We start from the raw sequence: 26,028 nt of genomic DNA, 5'->3' as shown, positions 1-26,028 counted from the left end.
AAATGCGTATATTTTCTTTTATGTTCATTGGCCTTACGATTTTGGACAGTAGTGTGTGATATCAAATTATTATACAGAGCGCTTGTAACTTTATATTTGTTCATATTAAATATTCAATACTTCTTACTCCTTACTCTTATCACTTTCGTAAGGCGACGAGGAATATTGTAAGTAAGGTTATTGATGTAATTCACCATGCTTTTCATTCTAACTTGTCATTAGGAGGCACTGAAACTCAGCTGCAGTAAATCTTTTATGGCTGTTGTTAACAATTCTGTATTTCAGTTCTGCCTAACAATTCTCAATGAGATTACAATCTGGAGACTTTGACGGACATAGAAATCTTCTAACGTCCATCTGATCGAAACCATCCTGTAAAATGCAAGCAATGTGAGCATTGTCACTGTCCTCCTTGAACAAAAAATTATTCTCAAAACTTCCCATAGCTTATAACAAAACTATCTTATCGTGTGGTTCCTTTAGGAGGCGCAATTGATGATTCCCTGAGGTGTATGAAGAGCAGATTTTCCACGTGATGAATAGCTGTCCAAAGATTTATTGCACCACGACCTGCATGTTTTTTGTGTGAAAGACAGCCTTCCTTTATCTTATATAAGAAGTTTTAGAATAATTATCTGTCATTACGTTTTAGGTATTGCTTTTGAGAATCTTTACGGATTAAGGAGAACTTATTATATTAATACATCCAATAACCATAAAACATTATTGTTTTTTTGTTTTTTATTTAATCACTCTGTAGTAATTCTTATAACACTTGGATAGAGAGAAACGAAAATATCTTATAATTTGTCAACGACGCTACATTTGTCTTAACCAAATCTGACGAGAGGTTTCGTCAATCGTAGGTGGTACAGCCCTATAAGAAGTTCTAAATACTCATTTTTTATTTTCGTATTAAAATCTCTCCACGTTTAGGGAATTTTAACATTCTATCTTACGACAATTTCGAGAAGGCAAACTTGTGATAACTATGATAATTGAAATTCACTTTTGTAATCTAACTTCTCCTCAGTGGCACTGCTCTAAGTCTGTGAAAAACCGGGTTTCGATACCCGTGGTAGGCAGAGCTCAGGTTATCCATTGTGTAATTTTGTGTTTAATAAAACGACAACTAACAAACATGTCTTATTAACAATAATCATACACTGACTAAGTTAGATGGAATTGTCAAGTTTGCCTTCTTAACAATAGAAACGTAATAATTACACTTACTTTAAAAGAAAGAGATGTTTCTTACAATACGGCCCGGCATGGCCTAGCGCGTAAGGCGTGCGACTCGTAATCCGAGGGTCGCGGGTTCGCGCCCGTGTCGCGCTAAACATGCTCGCCCACCCAGCCGTGGGGGTGTATAATGTGACGGTCAATCCCACTATTCGTTGGTAAAGAGTAGCCCAAGAGTTGGCGGTGGGTGGTGATGACTAGCTGCCTTCCCTCTAGTCTTACACTGCTAAATTAATTAGGGACGGCTAGCACAGATAGCCCTCGATTAGCTTTGTGCGAAATTTCCAAACAAACAAACAAAAATCTTACAATACATTATTACAAAAAAAAGTTTTTCAAAGGGTTACGTAAATTGGTTTTGTTGGTGACATTCGTCACAAGTCTCTCAGTCAGTTGAGACGTATGAATTTTTAGCTGTCAAGTTCCCTTCAACGTTCAGCTTCCCTTGTGCGTAGACATCATTGGGACTACGGGTAATTTCCGATGGATTTTTTTTTTTTTTGCCAGATTACTGCCTTCATCGGCCAGCATAAACCCTACGTCTCAGCCGATCCAAAGGAGATAAGAATCTCACGTTGTCGTGATACAGTACTACAGCCTTCCATGATACATGACCACGCTTATTTGTGCAAACCGTAGAACGCAAACATCAACGTCCAGTACTCTTCCATTGAAAGCTCTAGCATCCTGAACTCTGTGTTCATAAAAAACGTTCATCTTTCTATAACTTCAACTGAAATACAACACTATTTGGAAACAGCGACATCATCGACATTCCATGCCGTACACAGAATATGCTCCAAAACTACAGGTCTACCAACTCATTTTATAAATATAGTAACTCAACACAAACATGTGCAGAGTTCATACTTAACCAAGACTTTGTCTTACACTATTTTCATTTCAGAGCCGAACGTCCCCGCCGTCGATCAACTCCACCCTAAACCGAGTAAGTGTAACAACCATAATACCCCACGTCCAGCAAACCCTACAACTCCATCGATGCCGCTAATTTTGACTGCCAGTAACATCCCAATACTCACAACCAGGACAAAAGAGAACGACACTCAAACCGACGATTACATTAACCTTCATCAACGAACTAACCAAAAGAAGAAAAATAACAAATCCAGTCAGACATCAACGATAACCCCATGTAATACAAAGACAAGCCAAACCCAAACCATGAAAGTTATGACTGCAATTTAGTTTGTTTGTTTTTTTAATTTCGCAAAGCTACGCTAGGGCTATCTGCTATAACTGTCCCTAATTTAGAGACTGAAATGGCAAGCATGTTTTATGTGACGGGGATTCGAACCGGCGATCCTCGTAACAAGAGTCAAGTTCTTAACCACCTGGCCATGCCGAGCCTGTAATTAATTTTATTTCATGGTTGAATATCATTTTTCTTTGTACCTTACACGAGGGTTACAGTGAGCTATTAACACTGAAAATGTAATATTTTTCATTTCCTTTACTATTCCCAACTCCTCACACACACACACACACACACACACTGGTTATAAATACTTGCCCTTATTTTGGTTTATTACATTGTGTATTTCTTCATTCCGTTCTGCAACTGAAGATTGTGGTTTTACATTTCTATTTGTTGTCTCGTTCTTCTTACACGAGAACAGTGGAAATTCGTAAAGTATTCCAAAACTCCTTCGCGAACTCTACTCCTGCTATGAGGGAAACCCATGCAACGGATAACATAAGTACTAGACTTTTCTAAATAGTTTCTTCATTCATTTTAAAAAGTACAACGTCATTAATAATTTTCTATCGTAATAAATACTTTCACACCTCACTGAGAGCTACAATAATTCATTCGATATCCCACAAATTAATTTTTTAAAAATCTTCAGAGTTTTAAAGTATTTTTAATTTGAATTTACAGTATAGCTACTTCGGTTATTGGATGTCGTTCTTAATTTACAACTGGTCTGAGAAAATGCGGCAACCTGTCACCGAGTGTTCAAACTAAGTTATTGACTGTTCCTCTTATAAAGCACTAACAACATTTACTGTAAGGAAAATCGTTAAGTGTCGCAAGGAATTGAAGATGGTTTGACATTTACAAAATCCAGCTGTAACTCTACCACTTGTCATTCGTACTCTCTAAGAGGTCTTACTCACTCAAGATTCTGTCAATATTTCTACTATTTGTCGAATTATTCAATATTCACCGCAATTGACTTGTGACTTATGTTCAGCAATAAGGAAAAATCAAGAAATATTGTGAAGTTTTTATTTTTCAATAGGTGAGGCATAACCTTGGAAAATGTTAATTTCGAACGCAACAATACATTACAGACACTAAACTATACTTAAGAAAGCGGTAATAACTCGAGGAAAGAAATTTTGATAAACTTTCTTTTGTTGTGTGTGATTTTTACGTAAAACACATCTTAGTGTTTTTGATAACACAAATAAAGTTCATTGTTTTCAGCTAAAATTATCAATCATAAATTCGTATTCTTTTTCCCTTTACGCTTAAAATTCTACCTGTCAAATTTCTTCTTTACGTGTCCAACAATTAGTTTTATTATCGGAGCAGCCACTAGAACAATCCATTATGTTCTGTTATTAATATCATGGTTGGTAACTTTGCTGACAACAGTTTATATTCCATTGTCTCTTGTGGTATTATTATTTGAACGTTAAATCACAGAATGACTGATAATTTCTTTTTGTGGTTCATATAGTTAAACAGCAATGAGTTATATTAGAAACTAATAATTTACCAGCATATTTTGAAATGATCCACGACAGATTGAAAGGTTCATTTTTTATAGTTAAACGATTTCGGTTGGTTCAGTTCGATTATTAGTGTGATCAGAAAATAACACTATGTAACACAACACAGTGTTCCTGGATAGTATGTGTTTTGCTTTTGTTACCTAAATAATGAAATTTAGAAATTAACCTATTTTCTGTATTATAACGAGCAGATTTGCACATTTTCATTGACGTAAGGACTGAATAAAACAAGATATGAATCAAGATTTACATGTATTTATACTAAAGTTATATAAAAATATTTGGAAGTGAGTAGTTTTTTCAGATTTGCGACTGCAATATAAATCACTTTCACGTATTAGCCCCAAATATATTATCCCATCGTTTTTCGTTATACGCTCCTTGGTAGCGACGTTCCAAGTCCAGTATATCTTGGTGGAAACACTCGCCTTGCTTCTCTAAGTTTGCTCCCCTGTTCTCCTTGAATTTATCAATATGAACGTCAAGGATACGGACTTTCAGGGACTTGCTGCGACCCTTTCCGACTTAGTTCTACACCAGAGATTAAACAAGTTGCACATAATTTTCAGCTTTGTGATTGCCCAAGAATTCTCAAACCACTTTCTGCCAAAGAACAAGAAAAATTTTGTTACAGTGCAATCTGCAATACTTGTTACAATAGATTAAAATTTTACGTCATAAGATGTAATGTTTCACAGTTTTCTTTTTTAGATAATATTTTGGCAATAACACATCTTTCAGTTGCAAACTTTGTCTCAAAGAAATTAGTGCCAAGAATCATTGGCGTGTGCCAGTACTCTCATATACTGAAAACGTCGGATTTTGTATTAAGCACAAAATTGATTTGGTTGAGTTACGTCGTTACTCGAACGCGCAACGAGAATCTTACCACTAGACCAACGAGTTGATGGTTAGATTGTATATATTATCACCATATCCTAGTGATATCATTATTAATGTGAGATTTTACAAAAACATTATATCACAAGTGAAAATTCAATTGAGTGTTGTAATTTCGATTTTAAAGTACTTATAAAGAATCGTATTTTTAAAAGGAGACTTCTTTGGACTCAGTTTGATTATTAGTTCAGAATGATAAAAGATAATCAATTCTATGTTGAACCATAGCGTAATAAAATTACATTAAATATAACATGTTTTATGTTCAAGATTCACTTTTGGAAGAAGTAGAACCATTAAGTTTCTTCCAAACAGGGTACTACTACCCTAATTTGTGTAGAAACCATCATAATTATCACTCTTCAGACAAGAAGAAGTAACATTGGGCTCGTCGGGGAAACGAACCGGAATCTCTCACACCCAAAGTGAGAATCCTACCACTAGACCAACGAGCCAATATAATGACCTTTGCTGCCTCTGCTATTATAGGCGGTGCGCAACATACAAAAGAACTTTTACAGGACAGTTGTTTTATCTTTTCGCCTTTGTACACTTTTACGCCTTCTGCATTGAAATCTACTTCGTTTTAAAGAGACATACGCTCTCTAGTGGCACAGCGGAAGGTCTGCATGTTTATGATGCTAAAACTCGCGTTTCGATACGCGCAGTGAACAGTGTACAGATAGCTCATTGTACAACTTTATATTTAACAGCATCTAAACAAACAAAAGTAACACAAATCAAATATAAAATATATTTACCCGAATTAAAAACAAATCATTATCTTGACGAAGCGCGAATAGCAATCTCGACTTAAACAGCTTCTATGAGCCCAGCGTCTTCAGAAACAGAACCTGTTAGTTTTACTGACTCTTGTGTCCATCACTGATGACAATAAGAGGTTTAGGAAGGGTTTCTGAAATGTTAGTTTCAAATAATTGCATAATTTCTAAGAGGTAAGTTTCTTTGCATTATTTAATTTTAAAAATACAGTTATAATTTGAAGCCTATCATATACGTTTCATTATGGCTTGCACGATCAGCTTTCAATTATCTGCAGTAACTGGTGTTTAGAAACAAATTTCAACGATTCATCTATTCTTTTCTAAGGCCTAAAATAACATAAAAAGTAATTTCATGGTCAATATTCTTAAGTGACAAAAAGTATAAGATACCAAAGTTACTCGATCGTTCCACTGAAGGTGCTCCTATATTCTGACTGCTGACTGTTTATAAACTCTTTGTTGATGTTTTTGAAAAGACAGCATAAGAAACCAGTGAGATAACTAAATTTCAAAGAGCTATTGGATAAAAATATGAGGTTGCTCACCCATCCAATCACATTAAAACGTTTTCCGTGTTTCATAATAATTTTCCTTTCATATTAATGATCACAATTTAAGATATAAATGTTAAAAAACCCACAGAAAGCTGTCCCAGCTATCACTAAGCCCCTATTTTAATGGAAGTCGAAAAGATTTCTATATAAAACAGAGCCATTATGAGAATTACAGTGATATAAGGTTCTTTAGTTGAGTAGACTGGGAAGGGTGATCTCACTGTAGGGAATAAAGTGTACATGATTAGTGTTTGTTCTTTGATTTGTGTAATTGTGTTTCTCTGTTCTTGTAAGCCTAACTTAAAATGTTAATATTCGTTGAAACCCATTTGTATTTCACATGGAAATAAGATACAAACGTACCATAGATATGATGTTCACGACCTTTATATTGCAGAGAATATGGTAAAGGTTAGAGTCTTGTGTCACTGTACATTAATATTGATAGTTCGTACAGTTGATTTAATTGTTGTGACATATTGCGTGTGACAAGTAAAGTGACCTTGGGTTGTGAGTAAACGTGGATAAGGAAACATATTATGGATTGCATAGAGAGAATTTGTATCCATTAAAGGATGTTTCTATTTTTTCCACAAATTATATATATTCGTCTTATAACTAAGAATTGGATTCGAGAATGTATCATGTCACGCACTTAAGTAATGTCCTATTTTACGTTCAGAAAAAGGGAAAGTATTTCAAGTAATTTTAATGTTATTTAATAAATAATTTAAATTGCATTATTATTAATTACTTCCTGTCACCGATTCACAAGTTTCTGAATACCACTTCTACAAAATTCTTGGGACTTGATGGAACAAAATGTAGAGAGAGTAGTTTTGACATCTTTATGTGTTCCAAGGTTATTTCCATCAAGATAGTTCTGTAAACTTCAGAGTACATGATGTTCATATGGGACAAGGTCTGAAAATTAAAAAAACCGTGAAAGTTGTTTTTAGTTTAGATCTTCAATCTTTACAAATGTGAACCTTCCTGTACGGAGCCGTGAATTATCCTGGTGTAACACAACACCTTTACCACTGATCAAAGCAGGCCTCTTTTCTTTCAGTGAAATATTCAAGCGTACTAACAATCGACAATAGAAGTCTGATGTAATAGTTACATTGAGTGGCAGCAACTCAAAATGGATCACACCAACAATATCCCACGAAACGCTTAACAAGAGTTTCCTATGGTGGAGGTCCATTTTAGGCTGTTCTTTAGCCAGTTTACCTACATTGAGCCATTCTCTGCAGGGCTTAACATTCTTATGAAATATCCATTTTTCATATCCAGGCACCAACCTGTTTAAAATAGGTGAGTTACCTTCACGAGTGTGGAGATAAGTGAAAATGGCCGCTCTTGCTTGAATGTTGGCTTCTGACAAATCATATTTCAGTTATTGAAGCCTTATGCAAAGACAGAAATGGTGGTGCACTTTCTGTATTAAATTTTCGGACATTACTTTATGGGATGACTCGACATAATTGCATTACGTTTCGAAGTATCCGAATTACATACTTTAAAAATTTAATTTACTTCATCATTAATTAACGTAAAAACATTGAATGGAATACTGACGTCTACGAATCAGCACCTTTCGTAATCGCAATCCATTCCCGAATCCAAATCAATTCTTGGTAAAAGACGGACATATTTTATCAAAAGGCAGATTAATCCGTTCTCAAGTCCGAATCCAGTTCTTTGTAGAAAATGATAGTTTTGTGTAAATGGCGGATACATCCATTCCCAAATCATTCAGTACGTAATGTCAATAACCCATTTCCAAATCCAAATCAGTTTCTTGGTAAATGACACATAATTTTATGTAAAAGGTGGATAAATCCATTTCCCATATTATTCCATTATTCCAATTGGTGGTGGGAACAACGGGATTGTTGCTATTACATTTTGATATGTGTCAAAAAGAAAGGGGTAAGACAAAAATCTATACAAAGAACAAATATTTTATGATTTACAGATTACAGTACAAATAAACAATACTTCACTCATACAATACACAGTTATGCAATACTACAAGGAAGTGATCGTATGTGTATTGAAGCTTAAAACAGAATATGTAAGACGAGGAAGAGGTAACGGAAACAATAAAAAATACATCCATTGAAACACATTCTACCCCACCTATTTGTAAGTTAAACTGGGTGAAACACATTAACTAAATAAAAACCACAAGTTATGATACATTTATTTTATTCTACGTAAGTGCACTAGAACTATGATTACATCAAGAAAATAACATCGCTTATAATCATTCGCCAAGACAATGCTTCTTGACGATTTAAAATGAAGGAATGCTACAAGTCGTCTGTATCGGGCGAACATAAACAACCTGAAGATGGGTGTTTTAGATGAAGTGAAACTGAACAAAACATGGTACTAACATTGGTTATGAAACATACATGTTTAGGTAAAGTAGCAAGATAAAGAAACTCACGCTTCTAATGTGAGAACTTTAAGAATTATCGTTATGTTAAACAAAAGGAAAATATCGACTTGAGCTGTGAAAGAAAATTATGTGCAAACAAAGTAGTATACGTAATATTTGCGATAAATCTGTATTAAATCATTGTAATTCTATATAAAATCTACTCTCTTAGGCCTAACACTGTTTTCAATATGTTAAAAAACTCTTAAGTTCCTAACACCGGAAAATAATGATCAGGACCTATTTACCAACGGGCAGTGATGATTACGGACGAGTCATCTGTGTTGAAACTATATAAAGCAACTTAATATTTAAAATTGGACTTTTTACTAAAGAGGTTGGAAACGTATTGTATATCCCGTTCCCGTAATACAACACAAATATTGGAGAAGTGTTATTTGTAGACTAGTAGTTAATGTGATGTTACATAATAATTAGGCTAATATTACATGGAATCAATATCTCTCTAACACGCGTAAAATTTGGTGAAAAACTTTTTTTTTCTGTTTTAGACCATAGCTATATTGAGCTGCGTTTACTGAAGGAAATCGAGCTCTGAATTTTAGGGTTGCAAGTCCGTAGCTTTACTGCTGTCCTACAGGATTTTTGAAAACACATATAAGGTTAGTAATATGAGGTTGTTTTGGTTTGTCAGTATCCAGTTTTTACTTAGGAATGTGTTATTGAATGTGTTTTTTCCTTATTTATCTGTTCATGTGTTGTATGATGTCATAACATTATTTCACTCTGTCAGAAGACTGCTTTCTCTGCACACCCATTTTAGTAAAGCGGCATTTAAATAATTCTTGATGACAAGAGATTAAAATTTCTGAAGATATTAGATTTGAGGAAATTGGGAGTTATCAAATGATTTACTTTTCACGAAAGTAACGCATGTTTTCTTAGTGCAAAACTACACCCTGTCCACAGAGAGAAATCGAACACTATATTTTTGGATTGTAACTGCATAGACTTACCGCTAACTCAACGGAGGACAACACATTAATTAAATGTGACAACACTACTTTAATATTATTATTGTATTTCCATACACTTACTGCTAACACAACACATGCTAATTAAATCTGATAAAACTACTTTAACATCAGTATACTTTTGCTTATTTGCTCATCTGAAATTCATGTTAAAATCTCAATATAAGTAGATCACTGACAATAAACCACATTTACATTAAATATGCCAAATTTGTAGATGGATTCATATAACAATCCACCACAGACACATACATACAGAAGTTTGATATTTTATGACCTTTTCATCCGTTCTAGACCATTTTAAACATTACCAACAGGAGAAAAGTAAAAGTATTCAATTGACAGGAATTTTGTGGGAAATGAATAAAATGTCAGATTCAAAAGAAATCATAGCATTTCAAGCAAAGTGAGGTTTTTATGTTTTTATAGACAGAAAAAGTTACCTCAGCTTATGTAATCACACCAGAAGCACACTTAGCGAAAAGTGCGAACTTAGAAATATAATTAATCAATATCTTTCGCATTGAGCTTTATGTAAGAATTTGGCCACAGCTTATGACAGATATTACACATTAAAGACAGACTTCAAATGTTGAATTAAAAAAAAACAGAAAACAATATCTTGACACGTTCAGAATATCTTATTGATATCTTAAAGAAATGGGCGATAAGGACTAAATATTCAAATCGTTCTTGAAAAGTTTTAAGTTTAAGATAGAACACACCTGTTTCATTTGTTTGTCTGCTATAAACACAAAACTACACAATGGGCTACATGTGCTTTATTAATGCGAATATCGAATCCCAACTTATAGCTTTATAAACCTTTAAACTTACAGCTGCCCCTTCTTTAAGTGAAAATACACTTGATTAACTAATTTGTACTAGCCATCTCTGATTTACAATTACTGACAATGGAAGAAAACCAGTGAGCAGCAGTCGCCGTCTTCGCTGTAACTTTAATTTGAAATTCGGAATGGGTCGTCATTTTTACAATGCACACACAACTGAACGTATTAAGCATATTCGATGGCATATTTTGAGCTCGTACCCTGGACTTCTCGACATAAAGCCCAGCAGGCTATCCACTAGGCCAATTCAAACCGAAATGGTTCAATAGGCTCTCGTACAACTGGATACGTGTGTTACCTTTACTACAAAATAAAGTTTACATTTGTCTTACCGCAGTTAATTGACGGTAGGGATGAAACTCATTGTAAACACATGTAATTTGGCTGTTACGTAAAACGTATTTGAAACTGTACTTGAATAACAATTTGAATAGTTGTTAGCTTTAACTGAAAATATGACATTTTAGCTAAGAGATGTACCTACAAACATACAGAACAACATGTTATTATTTACTACCAATGTACAATGCCACTAGCTTCCCAAGTATTAGCTGATAGATTTTGTATGTTTTGAATTTCGCGATACTCGAGGACTATCTGCACTAGCTCTCCATAATTCAGCTCTTGAGTTACACTTGTACCAACGAATAGTGGGAATGTCTGTCGTATTATAACACCTCCACGGCTGATAAAGCGATCATGTTTGATATGACAGGGATTCGAACCCGTGATCCTAAAATTACGAGTCGAGTGCCTTATCCACCTAGCCAAAGCTGGTAGGAATGAAATTTACGCGATGTAAAACTTCCAAGTTAGAATCCAGGTAATAATGCTTAAAATATCACAAAAGAACGTGATTTACATCACAACTTTGCCTCTCATAATACTGTTAATAACAAACATTTCTGATTGTTCCAGATCCAATTCATTATCGATTGCACCTGGCCTCATGGATTTTGATTTCTTGCAGATGTCTGATTTGATCCTTTCAGAAGTAATTGTGAGGAATATTTGTTCTTTTGTAGTTAAGCACAAAGCTACACAATAAGCTATCTGCGCTCTGATCATCACGTATATCAAAGTCTGATTACTGTTATGTCTAAGTCCGCAGATATACTCCTGTGTCACTGAGGAATAAAATAAACCGAAGTTAACACAACTGTATTTCTCTCATATCAATTCCCCTTTCTAGCAATAATGAGATATTTCTTCGACTAAACAGTAGACCTATATACAGTCATATGAAAAAGTTAGGTCACCCTATGAAGCCTGTGTATATTTGTAACATTTTTGGATATACAAATATTTAATCTGAATTTTAACAATACTGAGAGATTATAGAAATATAACTAAACAAAGAAAATTGAAGAAAAGACTTTTCAAGATCGATTCTAAATGTAATTTTACAAAAATGCATATTCTAACTGAGGAAAAAGTTCGCACAAGCCCACATTTATTCCCACTTAACATGGCTAAACTCATACACAGGTGTATCACACCAGGTGTACATGATTAGAAGATCGTTACTCAGCATTTTGAATGAGGCTTGCCATATTTAAACTTCAGACATTTAGTTTGGTGTGCTCCTGACTGTTGAAATGAGAGTGAGCACCTTCAGGTGTCTGAGGCCTTCAAAAAGAAAATTGAAGCAGCTTATCAGACTGGTAACGTATTTTAAAAGATCCCAAAGGATTTTGAAATCAGCCATTACACTGTCCAGAAAATAGTTAACAAGTGGAGGTCTTTCAAAACAACTGCCAACATGCCCCGGTCTGATCGTCCAAGCAAGCTCACCCCGAGAGCAGACCGCAAGATGCTAAAAGAGGTGTCCAAGCCCCCTAACATGTCATCACGGGACCTACAGCAGGCTCTGGCTACTGTTGATGTGAAAGTGCATGCCTCTACAATCAGAAAGAGACTTCACAAGTTTAATTTGCATGGAAGGTGTGCAATGAGAAACATCAAGGCCAGACTGAAGTTTGCCAGAGTGAATGTAGACAAAGACCAGGACTTCTGAAATAATGTTCTTTGGGCAGATTAGTCCAAAATTGAAATATATGGACACCAGAACAGAGGACATGTTTGGCGAAAACCACATACAGAATTCCAGGAAAAGAACCTCATACCAACTGTGAAGCATGGAAGTGGAAGTGTCATGGTTTGGGACTGCTTTGCTGTAGCAGGACCTGTACAGCTCACAATAATAGAATCCACCATGCATTCTACTGAGTATCAGAGGGTGCTTGAGGAACATGTGAGTCCATCTCTAAGAAAATTAAAGCTGAAGCGTAACTGGACCCTGCAACACGACAATGACCTAAAACATACCAGTAAATCCACCAAGGATTAGCTGAAAACTAATAAATGGAGAGTCCTGGAATGGCTGAGTCAAAGTTCAGATCTTAATCCCATTGAGATGCTGTGTGGTGAGTTGAAACGGGCTGTACAGCAAGAAACCCCTCAAACATCTCACATCTGAAAGAATTCTGCATTAAGGAGTGGAGCAAATTTTCTTCAGACCGATGTCAGAGCCTGGTAGACGGCTACAAGAAGCGTCTCATTGCAGTTATTTCAGCCAAAGGGGGTAACACTAGTTATGAGGAGGTAGGGTGTCCTAACTTTTCCTCAGTTAGCATATGCATTTGTGTAGAATTACATTTACAGAAGATCTTGAAAAGTCTTTTCTTTAATCTTAATTGTTTAGTTATATTCCTATTATCTCTCAGTATTGTTAAAATTGAGATGAAATATCTTTATATCCAAAAATGTTACAAAAATACACAGGCTTTAATAAAGAGTCCTAACTTTTCCACATGACTGTATATGTAAAAACAATTTTTTTTTTGGTTTCAACAAATATTGAAATTTGAAGCACTCTCCGCCCCCAAATATAGGAATATGTTACCTTTATCTCAAAACATTTAAAAATAGATTCAGCATTGTAGTTAAGTAATAAATTTCTTAATCCTGTTATATATTACGGAATAGTTGAGCAATATTGATCTCGTTCAGACTTCCATTTATTTTGCTCTAATGATACTTATTTACAAGCTAGATATTACTTTATTTATTAATGAATCTGCCCTGCATGGCCAGGTAGTCAAGGCGCTCGACTTCTAATATCAGGGTCGCGGATTCGAATCCCCGTCGCACCAAACATGCTCGCCCTTTCAACCTTGGGAGCGTTATAATGTGACGGTCAATCCCACTACTCGTAGGGAAAAGAGTAGCCCAAGAGCTGGCTGTGGGTGGCGTTGACTAGCTGCCTAAACTCTGGTCTAACACTGCTAATTTAAGAACGGATAGCATTACTATAAATTGTATTGTTTATCCGTTTGTATATTAAGATATATTTCTGTTAAAAAAAGAAAATTGTGGGTGTCAATCTTGTTTAGGAAATACCATAAATTTAAAATGAATTTGCTTGTTTCTCAGTGAAGTGTATTCATGTAACGTTCACTGCCGATGAACCAAAAGAAATATGCTCACAAAGTTCTCGTGTTTAATAAAATAAAACCAAACTAGTTTATGTTAGTAAGTAATAAATGCTCAATAAGTTAAGACTTAGCGTTTTGATGCCAAAGTCATTTCAACGAGATTGTGTGTGTACGCTTTAAAGAAACGCAAATGTTTACCGTAACAAATACATATATTCCTGCTATTACACGCAATACACAGGTAATTTGCTATTGCCTAAAAGGAGAAACTTATAGGTAACTAGCCATGCCCAACCGGTCAAAAACTGGTAGAAAAACCGGTTGGAAGATTATTTAAAAAAAACGGAGGTCCCGCCCTTCCTTCAGCTTTGTTCCCTAACTTCTTCCTGGAACACAAAAAACAACAACACCCGGATTACGAGTCGAGTGCTTTAACTACCTGGCCGTGGTGGGCTATCATATATCTACCAGACTGTATAAACTAACCTGTATATCTTTATTAGCAACAAGGTTGCAATGGTTTTATATGACAGTTTTTGCAAAAAGTATATTTATAGATTTGTTTTATAAATTTAAACTCATATTAACCGGGACTTTATCTCACCCATTTGTTCTTCTATGATAGTAAAGCCACATCTGGTTCTCTGCTGTGTCTACCATGGGAAATCGAAGCTCTAATCTGGTGTTGAAAATCTGAAAACTTACTGTTGTCCAGCTAGATGAGGTTTATCTTGCAATATCATGACGTTTTGTAGCCGTAACGATTACTTTCTTTTTTGCACAACACTTTTTTTTCTATATCTGTTTCTTTATGGAAATTGAGTAATTGGGATTTTTTAAGAATTTCATAAGATATGGAAATATATTATTGGTTAAAGTGTGGTAGTTTGAATGAAATTTTCTCTATTTGCTAATATTTATTAATTTGACTAAACACGTGTTTCTGTTTCCGCTCTAACGAGGCAGCGTCGTGGCTTTAACAGTTAAGTTTGAAAGTGTACTATAAAGAAATGGCATCATTACTATATTTATATCGGCAAAATCAAATACACCTTAAATATTACAGAGGTTAATGAGATCTGAATCAGGGCAAATAGCAGGATGAATGTATATTTTGAAGTATACAACAATTTCCAAATTAACAAAATGGAATTACTTGTTACTATCTCATCCAGATGTAGTTGGATAAATATATTAGTTTTTGTTTATGTTATGTTATATTCATTTTGATAAATAATTAAACCACAATAAATTATTTTGCATTTTAATATAAATGAATGATATTCTGAGATTGTACTTCCAGGGTGGCTATAAAATACGTGACACAGAGACAGTCTTGAACTAGTATTTTACAGGGCCGCAATAGCATACGTGGCACACAGACAGCCTTGAACAAATGTATTTCAGGGATGCTGTGACACGTAAGCCGTCTTGAACTACTATTTCACAGGGCTGCTTTGACACACGTGACACACAGACATTTATGTGTTATTATTTTACATTTTTTTTCTGTTTATTATCATTGTCGCTGTAATGCGACTTTAATTTCTTCAATCATGTTAGGAACGGGTGTGTGTGTTGTCTTGAAGCAATGCTAGATCGGGATATCTGCTGAGTCCACCGAGAGGTATTGAACTTACGAAAGATATTTAGTGCGTTTAGTTTTTATTTACGTAAGAGCCCATTTTTGAAGCTTGTGAATTCAGGAGTTTAGGGGAAGTAGGTTTTAGTAAATCCTCAGGTTCCCCTCCCGGTGTAATGAAAACTTTACATTTCTGCAAATATATAAACTTATGCATGACAAACACATCCAATCTTGGTATATGGATGTAAAATTATGTAAGAAGAATAAACCTTTTTCAGTGCTCAGAAGTATTACTGAAAGGGAAAGGGCTCGTCCGGGATTTGAACCCGGGACCTCTCGCACCCAAAGCGAGAATCATACCCCTAGACTAACGAGCCGGTTTTCGACATCCATTTGTAAAGTATATGAAAATATCTATTTAGTTCGATAATACATATATTTCGTCTAAGTAAATTAAATTTGTTCTATAAGGGTATTAACAAGCTCTCACCTCAAAAAACTCTAAAAGTACTACAAAATGGATCATTACCCACAGCCTACACTTGGGCTATTCTCTTATCAACGAATAGTTGGTTTGATAGTCATATTATAACGCCTCCATGGCTGAAAGGGCGACCATGTTTGCTGCAACCGAGGTTCGAACCTGCGACATTCGGATTTAGAGTCCAATGACCATGCCGAGGCATCTCTTATCAAAATTCTCACGAAATTCATTTACACTTTAAAATTATAAAGATATTTCTCGAGTGACACATCAAGAGAACGATTATGACGTCACCACGAAATCAATTACTGCAGCAAGAAGAAAACAGTCTTAGAATACGGTTTGCATATTAGAAATTACACATATTTTACATTATCAGAGGAATAAAACCTCAGGCTGAAAATCACATCCCTAGAATGTGACATGCAGTTTTAGAAACGTTCAAAAAGTGCTTCGTACTGAGGTGGAATGTATCGTTTCGACATTTAGATGCTGATATGAAAGACTGCAATAAAGCTTTCTAGTTTTAAATTGAAAGATTCCAGAACGTCCCAAACCAAAAACACTAAAAAATCAGCTAACATTCGAAGCCTATATTGAGAACAGAACCTTTTGCCTTGACTTCCGTCAGAATTTTGCCTTTTTTTTTAAAGGTGTTTTTGATAAAGAAATGAGACCCTATAATACGTAATTTATTCATTTTCTCCTCGAGACTTATCAATCGTGAAACTGTTGGTTGTTTACGTAGGTCAGAGATAAAATTTGTGAGGAAATGAGGCTTGAAGAAACTGCTTCGTATTATGATACAGACGGCGATAAATAGTTAAGAGTTATGTTCTCTTTGTCACGTGACATATATTTAAGAACGTAAAAGTGATACTAACATATACAAGTAGTAGTTCTTCGAATGTCATCTTCATATCTGCTCGTTTATTAGGAATAAGTTTCTCTTTCGAATTACGTATGATTACTGATGCACCTTTTTCGTCATTGTTATTATGAGTGGAATTTTAACTCTCAATATTTATTTTTTACATTGCTAATGGACCCAACTTCATTCAACTGGGATAGCTGTAAGGCTTCGGAATGATAACCCTAAAATCAGGGGTTTGATACTCCTTGATGGAAAAGGCTCCATATGGTTTTGCTACAAGAAAAACACACTCTTCAGCTGACAAATAAAGAATTTTCATGTTAATGGTAAAATTAAGAGACACATAATTAAAGATCTATTAATGTAAAGAAACACTATATTGCATTAATAAATGTTCATAAATCCTACAACAGTACATACATACACAAAATCGTGAAATTACTTCTCGAGATCCTTTTACAAACGCCTAACTTTGTGCGTCGTACTTACAAAACCGGAAATTCATTTACTTCATTCGTAAAATATACGTAATGAACATATCTGAGTCTTATGATATCACGATGTACACTGCAAGAAGAGTTTGGCGTTTTGTAGTCGTAACGATCACTTTCTTTTTTGCACAACTCCTTTTTTTTTTCTATCGCTGTTTCTTTATTGAAATTCAGTGATTGGGATTTTTGAAGAATTTCGTAAGATATGGAAATATATTATTGGTTAAAGTGTGGTAGTTTGAATGAAATTTTCTCCTTTTGTTAATATTAATTAATTTTACTAAACACGTGTTTCTGTTTCCGCTCTAACGAGGCAGCGTCGTGGCTTTAACAGTTAAGTTTGAAAAAGTGTTACTAAGAAATGGCATCATAAGTATATTTATATCGGCAAAATCTAATACACCTTAAATATTACAGAGGTTAATGAGATCTGAATCAGGGCGAATGGCAGGGTGAATGTATATTTTGAAGTATACAACAATTTCCAAATTAACAAAATGGAATTACTTGTTACTATCTCATCTAGATGTAGTTGGATAAATATATTAGTTTTTGTTTATGTTATGTTATATTCATTTTGATAAATAATTAAACCACAATAAATTATTTTGCATTTTAATATAAATGAATGATATTCTGACATTGTACTTGCAGGGTTGCTATAGAGTACGTGACACAGAGACAGTCTTGAACTGATACTTTACAGGGCCGCTATAGCATAAGTGGCACACAGACAGCCTTGAACAAATGTATTTCAGGGATGCTGTGACACGTAAGCGGTCTTGAACTACTATTTCACAGGGCTGCTTTGACACACCTGACACACAGACATTTATGTGTTATTATTTTACTTTTTTTTTCAGTTTATTATCATCGTCGCTGTAATGCGACTTTAATTTCTTCAATCATGTTAGGAACGGGTGTGTGTGTTGTCTTGAAGCAATGCTAGATCGGGATATCTGCTGACTCCACCGAGAGGTATTGAACTTACGAAAGATATTTAGAGCGTTTAGTTTTTATTTACGTAAGAGCCCATTTTTGAAGCTGGTGAATTCAGGAGTTTAGGGGAAGGAGGTTTTAGTAAATCCTGAGGTTTCACTCGCGGTGTAATGAAAACTTTACATTTCTGCAAATATATAAATTTATGCATGACAAACAATCCAATCTTGGTATATGGATATAAAATAGTCTAAGAAGAATACACCTTTTTCACTGCTCAGAAGTATTACTGAAAGGGAAAGGGCTCGTCCGTGATTTGAACTCGGGACCTCTCGCACCCAAAGCGAGAATCATACCCCTAGACCGACGAGCCGGTTTCCGACATCCATTTGTAAAGTATATGAAAATATCTTTTTAGTTCGATAATACATATATTTTGTCTAAGTAAATTAAAGTTGTTCTATAAGGGTATTAACAAGCTCTCACCTCAAAAACTCTAAAAGTACTACAAAATGGATCATTACCCACAGCCTACACTTGGGCTATTCTCTTATCAACGAATAGTTGGTTTGATAGTCATATTATAACGCCTCCATGGCTGAAAGGGCGACCATATTTGGTGCAACCGAGGTTGGAACCTGCGACATTCGCATTTAGAGTCCAATGACCATGCCGAGGCATCTCTTAGCAAAATTCTCACGAAATTCATTTACACTTTAAAATTATAAAGATATTTCTCGAGTGACAGATCAAGAGAATGATAATGACGTCACCACGAAATCAATTACTGCAGCAAGAAGGAAACAGTCTTAGAATACGGTTTGCATATTAGAAATTACACATATTTTACATTATTAGAGGAATAAAACCTCAGGCTGAAAATCACATCCCTAGAATGTGACATGCAGTTTTAGAAACGTTCAGAAAGTGCTTCGTACTGAGGTGGAATGTATCGTTTCGACATTTCGAAGCTGATATGAAAGTCTGCAATAAAGCTTTCTAGTTTCAAATTGAAAGATTCCAGAACGTCCCAAACCAAAAACACTAAAAAATCAGCTAACATTCGAAGCCTATATTGAGAACAGAACCTTTTGCCTTGACTTCCGTCAGAATTTTGCCTTTCTTTTTAAGGTGTTTTTGATAAAGAAATGAGACCCTATAATACATAATTTATTAATTTTCTCCTCGAGACTTATCAATCGTGAAACTGTTGGTTGTTTACGTAGGTCAGAGATAAAATTTGTGAGGAAATAAGGCTTGAAGAAACTGCTTTTTCAGTTTATTATCATCGTCGCTGTAATGCAACTTTAAATTCTTCAATCATGTTAGGAACGGGTGTGTGTGTTGTCTTAAAGCAATGCTAGATCGGAATATATGCTGACTCCACCGAGAGGTATTGAACTTACGAAAGATATTTAGAGCGTTTAGTTTTTATTTACGTAAGAGCCCATTTTTGAAGCTGGTGAATTCAGGAGTTTAGGGGAAGGAGGTTTTAGTAAATCCTGAGGTTTCACTCGCGGTGTAATGAAAACTTTACATTTCTGCAAATATATAAATTTATGCATGACAAACACATCCAACATTGGTATATGGATTTAAAATAGTGTAAGAAGAATACACCTTTTTTCGCTGTTCATAAGTATTACTGAAAGTTAAAGGGCTCGTCCGGGATTTGAACCCGGGACCTCTCGCACCCAACGCGAGAATCATACCCCTAGAAAAACGAGCCGATTTTAGACATCCCTTTGTAAAGTATATGAAAATATCTATTTCGTTTGATAATACGTATATTTCGTCTAAGTAAAATAAAGTTGTTCTCTAAGGGTATTAACAAGCTTTCTCCGCAAAAACTCTAAAAGTATTACAAAATGGATCATTACCCACAGTCTACACTTGGGCTATTCTCTTATCAACGAATAGTTGGTTTGATAGTCATATTATAACGCCTCCATTAATGAAAGGGCGACAATGTTTGTTTCAACCGAGGTTCGAACATGCGACATTCGGATTTCGAGTCCAATGACCATGCCGAGGCATCTCTTAGCAAAATTCTCACGAAATTCATTTACACTTTAAAATTATAAAGATATTTCTCGAGTGACAGATCAAGAGAATGATAATGACGTCACCACGAAATCAATTACTGCAGCAAGAAGGAAACAGTCTTAGAATACGGTTTGCATATTAGAAATTACACATATTTTACATTATTAGAGGAATAAAACCTCAGGCTGAAAATCACATCCCTAGAATGTGACATGCAGTTTTAGAAACGTTCAGAAAGTGCTTCGTACTGAGGTGGAATGTATCGTTTCGACATTTCGAAGCTGATATGAAAGACTGCAATAAAGCTTTCTAGTTTCAAATTGAAAGATTCCAGAACGTCCCAAACCAAAAACACTAAAAAATCAGCTAACATTCGAAGCCTATATTGAGAACAGAACCTTTTGCCTTGACTTCCGTCAGAATTTTGCCTTTCTTTTTAAGGTGTTTTTGATAAAGAAATGAGACCCTATAATACGTAATTTATTAATTTTCTCCTCGAGACTTATCAATCGTGAAACTGTTGGTTGTTTACGTAGGTCAGAAATAAAATTTGTGAGGAAATGAGGCTTGAAGAAACTGCTTCGTATTATGATACAGACGGCGATAAATAGTTAGAGTTATGATCTCTTTGTCACGTGTCATTTCTTTGTAAAGTATATGAAAATATCTATTTAGTTTGATGCTACATATATTTCGTCTAAGTAAAATAAAGTTGTTCTCTAAGGGTATTAACAAGCTGTCACCTTAAATACTCTAAAAGTATTACGAAATGGATCATTACCCACAGCCTACACTTGGGCTATTCTTTTATCAACGAATAGTTGGTTTGATAGTCATATTATAACGCCTTCATGGCTGAAAGGGCGACCATGTTTGGTGCAACCGAGGTTCGAACCTGCGACATTCGGATTTAGAGTCCAATGACCATGCCGAGGCATCTCTTAGCAAAATTCTCACGAAATTCATTTACATTTTAAAATTATAAAGATATTTCTCAAGTGACAGATCAAGAGAACTATAATGTCGTCACCACGAAATCATTTACTATTATTTTATTATCTTACGGGGCCGCTATAGCATACGTGTCATACAGACAGCCTTGAACAAATGTATTATTGGGTTTCTGTAACAAGTGGGCGGTTTTCAACTACTATTTTACAGGGCCGCTTTAACACATGTGACACACAGACATTTATGTATTATTATTTTACATGATTTCAGTTTATTATAATCGTCTTTGTTATGCAAGTTCAATTTCTTTAAACATGTTAGGAACGGGTGTGTGTTTTATCTTATAACAAAGCTATATCGGACTATCTGCTGAGTGTACCATGCTGGACATGTTCTTTAATGGGATTAATTTTATTTTGCGGTTTAATTTCATTTTTCTTTCTATATAACACGAGAGTTACAGTGAGTTATTAACACTGAAAATGTAATATTTTTCATTTCCTCTACTCTTGTCAGTTCTTTACACACACACACACACACACACTCGTTATAAACACTTGCCCCTTATTTTGGTTTATAACATTGTGTATTTCTCCAATTTGTTCTGTAACTGAAGATTGGGCTTTTACATTTCTATTTGTTGTGGGGTAACTTGAAACAGGCTGTACATGCAAGAAACCCCTCAAACATCTGACAGCTGAGAGAATTTTGAATTGACGAGTGGGGCAAACTTTCTTCAGGCCAATGTCAGAGGCTTGTAGATAGCTACAAGAAGCGTCTCACTGCAGTTATTTCAGCCAAAGTGTGTAACACTAGTTATTAGGGGGTAGGGTGCCCTATCTTTTTCACATGACTGTATATGTAAAAACAATTTTTTTTTGTTTCAACAAATATTGAAATTTGAAGCACCCTCGCCCTTCCATGTATAGAAAAATATTTCCTTTCTCTAAAACATTTAAAAATATATTCAGCATTTCTAGTTAAGTAATAAATTTCTTAATCCTGTTATATATCACGTAAATAGTTAAGCAATATTGATCTCCTTCAGACATTTATTTTGCTCTAATGATACTTATTTACAAGCTAAATATTACTTTATTTATTGAGGAATCTGTCCCCGCCATGGCCAGGTAGTTCAGGCTCACGACTTGTAATCTCAGTGTCGCTGATTCGAATCTCCGTCGCACCAAACATGCTCGCCCTTTCAACCTTGGGGGCGTTATAGTGTAACGGTCAATCCCACTATTCGTCGGTAAAAGAGTAGCCCAAAAGCTGGCTGTGGGTGGCGATGACTAGCTGCCAAAACTCTATAAAATGTATTGTTTATCCGTTTGTATATTAAGGTATATTTGTGTTAAAAAAAATTGTGGGTGTCAATCTTGAATTTGTTTCTCAGTTGTGTGTGTTCATATAACGTTTACTGCCGATGAACCAAGAGAAATATGTTCTCTTGTGATTAATAAAATAAAAACAAACTAATTTGTTAGTAAGTAATAAAAGCTCAATAAGGTAACTTATTCACTAACTTCTTTCTGAAACACAAAAAAGAACAACACCCGGATTACGAGTCGAGTGCTTTTACTACCTGGCCATGGTGGGCCATTATATATCCACCAGACTGTATAAACTAACCTGTTTATCTTTATTAGCAATAAGGTTGCAATGGTTTTATATCACAGTTTTTGCAAAAAGTATATTTATAGACTTGTTTAATAAATTTAAACTCATATTCACCGCGATTTTTTCTCACCCATCTCTGCTTCTATGATAGTAAATCCACATCTGGTTATCTACTGTGTCCACCATGGGGAATCGAAACTCTTAATCTGGTGTTGAAAATCTGAAAACTTATTGTTCTCCCGCAAGATGACGTTTATCTTGCAATATAAGCATTTTTTAGTTGATATAAATGTACTATGTTGTATAACATCCATGTATATTAAAATTCACTAACAAAACTTTAAAGTACATTTCAACACATTCGTTACAGAAAGTTAACATATAATTAGGTTCCAGAAAAAAATAATTATATTGAAAATAATACATAGAATTAAAGAGGTTTGTCCTTCTTCAGTTACATGCGTTTACCCGGAAATAAAGTTTTTTATATTTATTTTTACAATTGAAACTGGGCTGTCCTTTAGTAGTCAATGTTATAACTATTTGGGTTATTAGTTTAATAGCCCAAATGGCAGCGAGCAGAGAAAGGGACTTTTTGTGCAGCTCAAATGATCAACATACCTTTGTCGAAAAGCAAGGATGAATTTTTCACATTTCTCCCAAATCCAGCTTTGCAAGTAAATCAAACTGTTAAGCTTTTGTTATTTGAGAAAATATTTCCATAAATCTTAGTTGACAAGTGAAAAATCAGTCCAGTTCGGTTTTCGAAATTTCAAAATATTCGGAGTAACACAGCTGAAGAATATGAACAAATTACAGACTATTTAAAAAGCACTCTGTGGACAAAATATTTATGACTAGTTAAAAGAAACACTGTAATTGGTGACAGTGTGCTGAAGTTTTTCACATCCCAAACCTATTATATCACCATGGCTTCCAGTACTTCATAATACCAAATTTTTCAGAAGAGGAGAGAGTGTTGGCGTAACAGTTGTCATCTATCAAAACGATTAGACATTGCCAAGAAAACTTCCAATAGATGGCATTGGTTATAACACAAATTAGCTCTCTGTGCCTGGCATCTCTAATTATGCAGTGTAAGACTAGAAAGAAGGATACCTGTGACCAACACCAACCACTAATTCTTGGGTTTCTCTTTTACCAACAAATATTGGGATTGATCGTCCTTTTATGACGTACCCGCGGCTGAAAGGGCGAGCACGTATCGTGTGACGAAGATTCTAACACCTTAACCGACGTGGCCATGCCGGGCCCGGTATTTACTGGGTTTTATTTTTCAGTTACGGGTTCTTACGTAAATAAATGCCAAATGTTGCGTCCAATCTTCGTATATAGATCTCCAATGGTGTAAGAATAACAGACCTTTTTAAATGCTCAGAAGTGTTGCTAAAAATGAAAGAAAATGGCTCGTCTGGGATTGTAACCCATGACTTCTCGCACCGAATGCCAGAATCATTCCCCTAAACTAACAAACTACTTGTTGATGTTGTTTTTATATATTATATGAACACACTATTTTCAACACACCCAAAGTATTATCAATTTGATCACTACCCATCGCTTATAGTGGGAATGATGTCACATAATAACGCCTCCCCTGACTGAACGGTTAAGAATTAACCACGTGGTCATGCCCGGCCGTCAAATGAGAAATTGTATTCTTTTTTAATTTACTCATTTCCTGTTAACCTAAAGACAGAACATAGAAATACAACAGATATTTTTAAGGAATTGTTTTTTTGTAAAATGAATTCAGCAATATAAAATATTTTTTGATTGAATTAGAATACAGTGTCAATAAGAACGAAATGCATTAATCGATGTATAAGAAAGTAACTAATAAGAATAATATAATAATATGTCAACCTCACTATATCTGCAACACCCGTCGCATTCATATTTGAGCATAAGTTGTAAATAAACGTATCTCCTAAATATTTCCTGTACTTCGTTTTTACAATAAACATCTTCCACTTTTTTTGAAGTTCAGTTGTTTATGTGTATTACTTTATCATAATTTCGAAAGTCGTTTTTTTGAATTAATGAAAACCAGATGAATATAGTATCATTACAATTTATTCAATAAATTATAAAGTGTGTGTGTGTGTTCTATTTTTATAGAAAGCCACTTCGGCTACCTTCTGCGTCTACCAAGGCAAGTCGAAATCCTAATTTATAGAGTTCTAAATGTTTATTGTTAATCTGTGTTCACCTTCCTCCTATTAAATGCTAAAAAAGGTTTTATTTTTATTTTCCCTCTTCTTATTTTCTTCTTTCGAAGCTCTACTCAAATAAGTTGTTGAGTCTAACAACGCAAAATGCATATTTTTTCTTTATGTTCATTGGCCTTACGATTTTGGACAGTAGTGTGTGATATCAAATTATGATACATAGCGTTTGTAACTTTATATTTGTTCATATGAAACATTCAATACATCTTACTCCTTTCTATAATCACTTTCGTAAGGCGACGAAGCATATTGTCAGTAAGGTTATTGATGTAATTCACCATGCTTTTCATTCCAACTTGTCATTAGGAGGCACTGAAACTCAGCTGCAGAAAATCTTTTATGGTTGTTGTTACCAATTCTGTATTTCAGTTCTGCCTAACAATTTTCAATGAGATTACAATCTGGAGACTTTGACGGACATAGCAATCTTCTAACGTCCATCTGATCGAAACCATCCTGTAAAATGCAAGCAATGTGGGCAGTGGCACTGTCCTCCTTGAACAAAAAATTATTCTCAAACCTGCCCATAGCTTATAACAGAACTATCACCTCCGTGTGGTTCCTTTAGGAGGCGCTATTTAGGATTCCCTGTGGTGTATGAAGAGCAGATTTTCCACGTGATGAATAGCTGTCCAAAGATGTATTGCACCACATCCTGCGTGTTCTTTGTGTGAAAGACAGCCTTCCATAATCTTACATAAGAAGTTTTAGAATAATTATCTGTCATTACGTTTTAGGTATAGTTTTTTGAAAATCTTATCGGATTAAGGTGAACTTATTATATTATTACATTCAATAACCTTAGAA

General features: G+C 34.9%; 1 non-coding gene across 1 annotated transcript; it reads right to left on the bottom strand.

Annotated features, from left to right (window-relative positions):
• Positions 1 to 15,869: 15,869 nt before the first annotated feature.
• Positions 15,870 to 15,941, bottom strand: TRNAP-UGG (transfer RNA proline (anticodon UGG)). Its single transcript has one exon. It is a non-coding gene; the product is annotated as a tRNA-Pro (tRNA).
• Between the last annotated feature and the right edge of the window lie 10,087 nt (positions 15,942 to 26,028).

This window comes from Tachypleus tridentatus, chromosome 1, assembly GCF_004210375.1.
Source record: "Tachypleus tridentatus isolate NWPU-2018 chromosome 1, ASM421037v1, whole genome shotgun sequence".
Taxonomy (NCBI): Eukaryota; Metazoa; Arthropoda; class Merostomata; order Xiphosura; family Limulidae; genus Tachypleus; species Tachypleus tridentatus.
This window is presented reverse-complemented; position numbering and strand designations above follow the sequence as displayed.